The sequence below is a fragment of the Propithecus coquereli genome, unplaced genomic scaffold (assembly GCF_000956105.1).
Source record: "Propithecus coquereli isolate 6110/MARCELLA unplaced genomic scaffold, Pcoq_1.0 Scaffold130, whole genome shotgun sequence".
Classification (NCBI taxonomy): Eukaryota; Metazoa; Chordata; class Mammalia; order Primates; family Indriidae; genus Propithecus; species Propithecus coquereli.
In genome coordinates this window covers 713,854-722,938 of record NW_012137192.1, presented here as the reverse complement: position 1 = coordinate 722,938, position 9,085 = coordinate 713,854, and positions in this window count along the sequence as shown.

Genomic DNA, 9,085 nt, shown 5'->3' with positions numbered 1-9,085 from the left:
ATGTTTTCTACATTTAGGTATGTTTAGAGACACAAATACCATTGCATTACAATTTCCTACAGTATTCAGTACAGTGACTTGTTATATAGGTTTCTAGGCTAGGACTATAGAGCCTAGGTGTGTAGTAGGCTACACCATCCAGGTTTGTTTAAGTCCACTCTGTGATGTTCACACAATGACGAAATTGCTGAATGATACATTTCTCAGAACTTATCCCCACCTAATACTCAACAAGGCATGATTGTATGTATGAAAGGGCATTGAAACTATATAGTATTATTTCCAGTGGATTTCTGCCCCCTCCATATGCCATGTTTTCTTCCCTTTCAACTAAGAGTAGGGTATTATTGCAAGTAAAAGTCACAAAGCCTCAAAAAGTCTTTGATCATTGAACAAAATACTTTTAATTTTCTTTTTTGAAGTAAAATAAATATACTGCCTTTGCCTTTCAATTCTTTAGTTCTTTGCCTCACACTTCAAAAATTTTCTAGAGATGGATTCCAGATTATTATTGAATAGATTTTAGTCAGGTGGATCAATAGATTCAACAAACTTTGATACATGCCAGTCCATCTTAGATAATACACATTTCTGGAAAAAGAGATGGGTATGCCAAGCCTCCAATCGCTGCTGCACTCCACCACTGGGGCTTTTTGGGTGTCTTGCTCTGTCTCTGTGGAGTCTTCCCTTGTCATCTCTGTAGCACTGTGGCGTGACTAGCTGGACTTCTTACATGGCAGCTCAGGGCTCCAAAGGTTCGTGCCCGAGGAGAGAGACAAAGCTGGGAAAAAAGAAAATCACTTTTTATGACCTAGCCTTGGAAGTCACACAGCATTCTATTTATCAGAATTTGATCATGTATTTTAATACTGGTAAATACTACATAAGTGAAATTTAGTGTAATTTTTCTTTTAACATGATTATTTTTAGAGTTATTCCCAATAGAAGAAATAGCCTTATTTTCTCAATTCTAAATAGGGGCATACTGGAATAAATATGACATCTTCCCATTAATTTTTGACATGCTGTGTCTTACAAAGGAGTAACAGACTTAATTACATGTAATATTACATTTAACAATTTGTCTTGACTGAAAGAATACATAAAATTTGTATGTTTTAGCTAATCACACCAATAGATTCAGCTCTAAATTATGTCTCACCATCAAATTGGTACTAGTTGATCAACACCAATGTGCACATGTGGGAAGTAACATTTAGAAGGTGTTGGGCAGGTGGGAGGGAGGATTAGGGGATGGGTAAATCCAAACCTAACGGATGCAGTGCATGCTGTCTGGGGGATGGGCATGCTTGTAACTCTGACTCGGGTGGTGTAAAGGCAACTTATGTAACCAAAACATTTGTACCCTCGTAATACTCCGAAATAATAAAAAGGAATTGTGGAAGTAATAGAAACTCCAATTTTTAACTTGAAATAATGTTTACATCTCTTGGCCTCCCTTACATTTTAGGTTTGGCCATGTGATTAAGTGTGTGCAACTTCAGGGAAATTTGACTAATGGAAGAAGGCATGCTTTCTTTATCCCTTGCTCCTAAAGAGTGGTGAAAATATAGACTTGGTGGATGAGCACATTAGCAACCATCTTGGTATGTACAGAACCATGTAAAGGTGGACAGGGCAACACGACAGACTGAGCCAGGGTCCCTAATAGTTGTGGGACTACCATGCTAAACGTGTCTTGGTTGCTTGGGCTTTTATGTGGGAGTGAATTAAACATCTACTTTACTTAAGCTACTGTCATTTTGGCTTTTTCTGTTATCTTTGGCAAAACCTATTCCTAATTCATAAAGATGTTCTTTGTATTTTTACACCTGTGGTTCTTTCTTATTCTCTTCCCTGCTTAGTTGGTTTCTCTCTTCTTTTGCCTCTGTTTCTTCCTCTCCCTTCCCTTAAATATCAAAAATGTAATAAACCTATTTTTTTTGGTTGAATCATCCCAAAGCAATGAGAGTTAAAACATACAGGCTTTATGTTTCTTGTTCTTACTTTTTAAAGTCAGGAAATATAACAGTTTATATTTATTTTTCTTAAGAACAAACATAAAAACACTTCATTCCCTGATTTCTTTTTCTTGGCTATGATACTCCACTGAAGGTTTTTACCCTCCAGTGAGTCAGAGTTTCATGATTGACCAATGTTTCCCCATCCTGGTTAAGGTCATACAAAGATTACATTTATGCCTTTAAAAGTTTCAACAAATCAATGTTTTCTTAAGTTTATGATTTAAAATTCTCTGCCTCAAGGGTCTGTTCTAGAGTGGAGAACTCTTAAATGTGACTCATGGCTTAGAAGTAGAAAGTCGATTAAAAACAAACATAAAACTCTCCACAGCTGGGAGTTGCCCTTTCATTTTTAGAAATTCATTCTTGTTTCTATAAATGTAATAGAAACTTAACCTCTGATCACTGGTCATATCTCATAGATTTTCACTGAAAAGAAGCTGGCCGAAAAGACCTTCCTTATAATTTCAGCTACATTAAATTGTCATTTTAGGGTATTCAAAATGCTATAAACAGAATGTAATAAACCAGAGTACTTAACATCCACCCCCACTGAACACTTAGCCATTATCCTAGAACTAGCCCCCCAGATTCATGTTTTGCATCTTTATTAAAAAACATCTTTAACCACACAGTCAGGTATGTACTAAACATTGTTGTACAGGAACCTCTTTATAGAACAGGATTTTATGCTATCTCGCAATTTTCTAAAACTTGTACTATTCTTTATTTCCTCAGTAATTAATTTCATGTAAGTTCTTGTTTAGCATTTTTGAAAGATGTGAATGAAATTCTTGATCTTTTGGGAAAAGATTAAAAACACTTTGTGCTGCATCCTTCTGAGCTTGCTGTAAAATGGTTATGGATTTTAGTTTATAATGACTGGCTATAATGGAGAAATCTGTTTAATTGGATGGAAATATGATTTCATTTTATAAAACAACTCTAGATTCTTTCTTCTTATATATATATATATATTACTAATATATATATAAAATACACAATTTAAACATATAACTAAAAAACCCAACTGTATGCTGTTCTGAAAGCTAAATAAAGTATAATATACTATACAATACAGGGTACGCTCTTTGAAGGCTTATCCTTATCTCCAGTGTCTATATGATGCCTAGGATATTTGGACATGTCAGATATCTCTACCTCAAATATTTGGTGTAGGAAAAACATGGGAGAACATAATTAGTAAATATCAAAAACCCTATATAAATACATTTTCTTTGGGCTTCCTTTATATTATTGTGACTACTTTCCCCTAACTTCTGACTCCATGGATTTTGTTTATTTATCCCAAAGACAGTGGTGGCAGTAATGGGAAAATTAGAATTATGCGTTCATGTTATTTTCCCTGCTCAAATGAGTGAGAAACGAAATGCAAAAAGATGGAAACAAAAACACAACAAAAAATATTAGTAACTCTGCCATGAGATAAAGTTGTTATAAGATTGCAATTTAGTTATCAGGCAAATCCTCCACTGAATCAACAAAATTAGCATAACTGACAGCTGGGTGATGTGGAATTTTCACCTACTGAGTTACTGTTCCAGGTACTGATAGGGCACATATTTCTTTATATTTTTTCCTTTGGCTTGTTCCTAGGTTTGAAGGGGTAGAAAGAGGAATAGACACAGAGAAGTATGGGATTCTTTCCTGAATTTTCTTCTTCCCATGACCTTAAAAATTATGCATTTGCCATTGACTCTAGAATATATACTTTTACTTTGGATCCAAGCCTCAGGCTTATTTATCCCACTGACTATTTGACATCTCTTAGATATCCTACAGGAATGTCAAAAACAGGATGCCCCAAATAAAACCTATCACTTTTTCTATTTTATTCCCACAATTCTCTCAATTTTACTGATCAGATTAACACAATCCATCCAGGTGTTCATGCCGAAAACATGAGAATCATTCTGAGACATCTACTCTCTTATATCAATTCTTTCCCAATGACATACCAATTCTACCTTCAAAATACATCCAGAATCTGACCCCCTCCCCACTGCCTTTGCAGATACCACTTTAGTCCAAGCCATCATTCTCTATTACTTGGATTGCTGCAATAGTCTCCTATCTGTGCCTTCTCTTGCTCACCTTCCCTGTATCAATACACACAATTTATTCTATACATGGAAGCCAAAGTACTATTTTAAAAATGCAAATCTAGATTATAACAATGCCCTATTTAAACCCTCCCTGTGTCCTGGCCTTCAACTTAATCTTCTACTTCTTTTAGTTTTGCTTATTATACTTCTCCCATCCTCATCTTTTATTCAAATGCATCAAGTTCTTTCCTACCTTGAGACCTCTATTATTGTAGTTTTCTCTGGAATATTCTCCTTTGCTCACCCCTTCACCTGAATGGCTCCTTTTATTCCCTGAATCTCAGTTAACATGTTTCCTCAGAGACACTTTTGCTAACTATCCTGTCGCTTTCTCTCATGGCACACTTTACTTTCCTTGAAAGATATGCAAAGTTTCAGAGCCATGATCACGAGAGCCAAGTAAATTTATTGGTTGACTTCTAAGTTGCTAATTCCAGGATATCCTTATATCTTTACCTCTTCTTTTCTCTGCTTTCATATAGATAGGTTGCACCCTCAACTAGTTCATTTCACAAGTTCTTTTCCTGTGTTAACCTAACAGCTCAGATAGCTTTGTTAACATATTGTAATTTCATTCTAGGATGTTCTTTCATTAGATATAAAATCTATCCTGTTACCTAATATTTCTTCCCTAATTATCTTTTTAAAATGATCCCAGCAAAGACTCTCAGGTATTTTCTCTTCCCAAGAAAATATCTCTTGGGTTCAAGGCAACTAGAAACTTTAGAAGGAAAACTAAAGACTCACATAATTGAGATTAACGTGGTTAGGTGTAGGGTAACATTATGATCCAATTTATTCAAATCTATTTGTCCACCCTCCACATCATGCAATAAAGGATTTGGGGTAGTCTGCACTAATAACTAATTTGATACATAAAAAAGAAAAAAATAGAGGAGTGGGAAAGAAAAGATAAATATGCCTATAAGCACCCAAATATTTCCTATAGTTGTATTCTAAATTAGGCTCTGAGTTTTCTGGCAGAAAAGATGAAAGCAGAGTTTAGATATTTTATGCACTTTTTGTGATCAGAGAGAAGAAACAACATTCTGATTCCTTAAAATAACTAAACCTTTTTCCTGTACCAATTTCACACTGCTGTTTCTTACAATGACCTTATTGCTGAGAAAGCAACATCAAACAACAAACAACCAAAAACATACAGCTATAAAACAATAATAACAACAATAACACCAATGAAACCAATGCAGTGGCATCGATTATGCGGAAGGCTAAGGTAATAAATTTAAAATATATATACTGCTGAAAATGATTCATTTCTACAGGTTACATACAAAGACATATTCAGTTATTGAGTCTTGTGGAGGTAAACTTTTGACCAACTCTCAGCAATCCATGATGTGTGCAATGGGAGTGCTTAGTAAATGCTGAGCCAAGCTTTCAAAGAACCTATGCTGCTCATGAATTGTAAGTATTGCACTTTCGAAGGCTGCTATCTAATAATCTGGTGCTTCATTGTGCTTAGTCTGATTCGGTATTGATTAAGTTCTCAGCCTTTCTGAGCTCACTACTCTTCTCTGTCAGTTAAAAATGATTGCCTCCAATTCTGTGCCATTTCCTGGGAAATGTATCCCTTTCAAAATGCTGCCTGAACCAATTTCTTAGCATTTGAAGGCAGAGCAAAAGTATGCTATAATGAAAAAGGGATCATCTACAACACAATTTCTTTGGCTCAAATAAGAACCTGTGGATTTATAGATTTTAGAAGGAGAAAACCAATAAATGAAATTTTCTATAAAAAATTATATCTGAAGCCATGAAAAAATTCAATTAGTGTTATCATTCATGATAAGAAATTACATACATCTCTCTACTCAACATCTTGCCTTCTACGTTGAAATAAGAAAAGGACAAAAACAATTACATGCATTATTTTTATTCTGGTTGTAGGATCGTTGGATTTAAAATGGGTAAAGTCAGATTTTAGAAGTCAATTTCTCTAAATAGCTATGTGTTCTCAAGCAAATAGATTTTTGCCTGAGAAAAATGTAAGCTTCCATTTCCACAAAAAATAGTTGAAGGGATTGAATTAGGTCAGTGATTCTCAGCTTTATCAGGGCCAATATCTACTTTTATTAATATAACCAATATTTCTAATGCCTTCTTTATTATCTAAAATAAAATTCATATATAATACAACCTACTACAAATATATTTATCAGCAAAATATGTATAATGCCCTAACTGTATATAAAGATAAATGAAAAAGAAAGTAATATTTTAATAAAATTATATATATATATATTTCAATAGGCAAATGTTGAGTAATGACACCACAGAAGAACACATTGAAATAGTCAGATAATTGTACTTTCTTACAATAAATGTTTGGATTGATTAAACAGCAGGTGATCAGAAACCACTTTACAGAAGTATAGGAACATAAAAGAACAGAGATAAAAATGTGCATTAAAATAAGAAAAATATTATTAGAGTCAATAAAAACAGGTCATATTTACCTGTATATGGTAGGAAAAAGAGAGAAATAACCTTAACTGAAAACAGGTTAACATGCCAAGACAAATTAGAGACAGAGAAGTGGATACAATGAGGGACCATCAAATAATTGCAAATGAAGTGGGCCCTATTTTTAAGTGTAGTGTCAAATAATTAGTTATTTTATGACATGGAAAAGGGTAGCAATAGAAAAAATGTGCCCTTCTATGGATCTCTAACACTTAAACAGACCTTAGAAACCATAGCCTTTGACATGTGATGGGGAATAGAGGATGGATTGAAAGGTAAGCACTAATAAAGAGGATGTAGAGAAGTTGTATGATAGATCTCTGAGAACATCAGAAAAAAATTGAAAACCAACTGGCATATGCAAAACAAATCAATGATTTTAATAAATAATTTTTACAATAAGTTGTTTTTGCAGTAATAGGATGACAAATAAATATTATGAAGTAACTAACATTAATGAAATACAGACAGATCTCTGCTTTTTGTACCACTTTAATAATTTAATAATATTTGGTTCCAAATCTGTTAAAAGATATTTCGATCGCCTCTGCTACATACTTACAAGTAAATGCAATAAATGCAGGCAGAGCTGTGTGGTATTGCTGCTGCCATTGTCACTCATGATGACTTTTTATTGGTGGTGTGATGTTCTGAAATGTTAAACAACTTTTGTTAAAGTCTGAACACAACAAAGTCCAAGTCTCTTTTCTAAAGTTGTATGGTAGTCGTAGCACTAGAATATTCAGTCACATTAAAACTATGAAAAAATAATTCTCTCTATATAAAGCAGAACTAGTTTTTTGGCTCGGATAACTATTAGTACAAACTATTTTTTACCTACATGACTGTCTGTCTATAGCTATAGTTCTCAAAGTGTTGTCCCTGGACCAGCATCAGCATCATTTGTGACCTTGTCAGAAATACAAATTATCTGGCTCCATCCCCAGGCCCACTGAATCAGAAGTTTTTGGTGAGGACCAGTAATCTGTGCTTTAATAAGCCCTCCAGGTGATTGTGATGTAGGCTAAAGTTTGAGAACCACAGATCTTCCAGGGATTCTTGCAAGTCACACAGCATGTGAGATGTCTTCACTTTGGAAAGCTGTCCCACACATTATAGGACATCTAGCATCTCTGACTCCCACTCACTAAATGCTAGTTGCATTCTCAGTAATTTCAACAACCAAAAACATACATATACAAATTTCTAAAATACTCCCTAGAAAGTGCTATTACTCCTATTGATAAACATAGAGTTAGATAATGGCTGAAGTCTCAATCTGTGATTCTATTACATTTACAAGGGCAGCAAGAACCCAAGAGTCAATGTAATTTAGACCTGATAAACACAAAACTCAAAATATTTAGTGAAATTGTAATACGACATTTGTCTGGAGGCTAGACTTGTGTTCAGACTTTGCTGAGTCTCATTTGTCTTAAGAAAATGTTAAAGTGTAACTTAGCAGACAGATATGGAAGGGTATAAAGTGAAGCTGAAATAAACTGTAGCTCTATATGTCCCAGGTTATTGCTCCTTCTACCTCAGATTTCTCCTGAATGCCCTAGATGATGGCTGGTTTACACCATTGGTTAGTCATAACAGAGCAGATCATTAATTTGACTGGTAGATCTGCAGGGTGGAAGATGTTAACACTTACTTCCTTGTTAGTGTACATCAGCCCTCCCTAATACAAGAACTTCAGAAGGTTTTTTAGTCAAACTCATGACAAATACTGAAAGTCCCACCAAGATTCTGCAAGCACAATGGAGTTCCATTATCAGCAGAGTTTTAAACTAGCAACTAGAAACAGAATTTAAAATAGCTAAAAGCGCTACATATTGAGAATTGGAACTGACTACCAGATTATGCTTATCATATTAGTCAATATAGACTTTTTAAAAATTAGATTTTTAAAGTGAAATATTAATGAAATTCTAATTTGTATTCTTGATAAACAATAGGAGTAAATGGAATTTTGAGTTACAGTAATTGGTTGGTAATTTGTCTTTTCACACCATATTTTCTTCCTTTTGGCTAATTTTCTCCCCTCCACATAATTAGCAAAGAAAAAATAATTCAAATGAAATGCAGTGTTATGACTTTTATGCTAATCAAACAATTTGCTGATAATGGCACTCTAGTTTTCAAAGTGCTTGTGTGGCAGGTCTCTAATTGATCAACTGACCTCTTGACAGAATCCAAGAAGGAAAGATACCCTCTTTCAAATACATGTTCAGACCTTCCACAGCATTTTCTGAAGCTTTCACTTTGTGAACATTTGATAAATTTGTGTGACTTCTGAAATCAATGTCAGTTTTCTTTTCCTTTGTCTCTCTCTTCTTTTTTGTGTTTATCCATCTTGACAATTCTCATTTAAGGTGTAAAGCTCTTCAGTTAACCAAGAAACTTGTTTTGAGTATGTCATCTAAAATCAAGGCTCTGCGTCTTTTT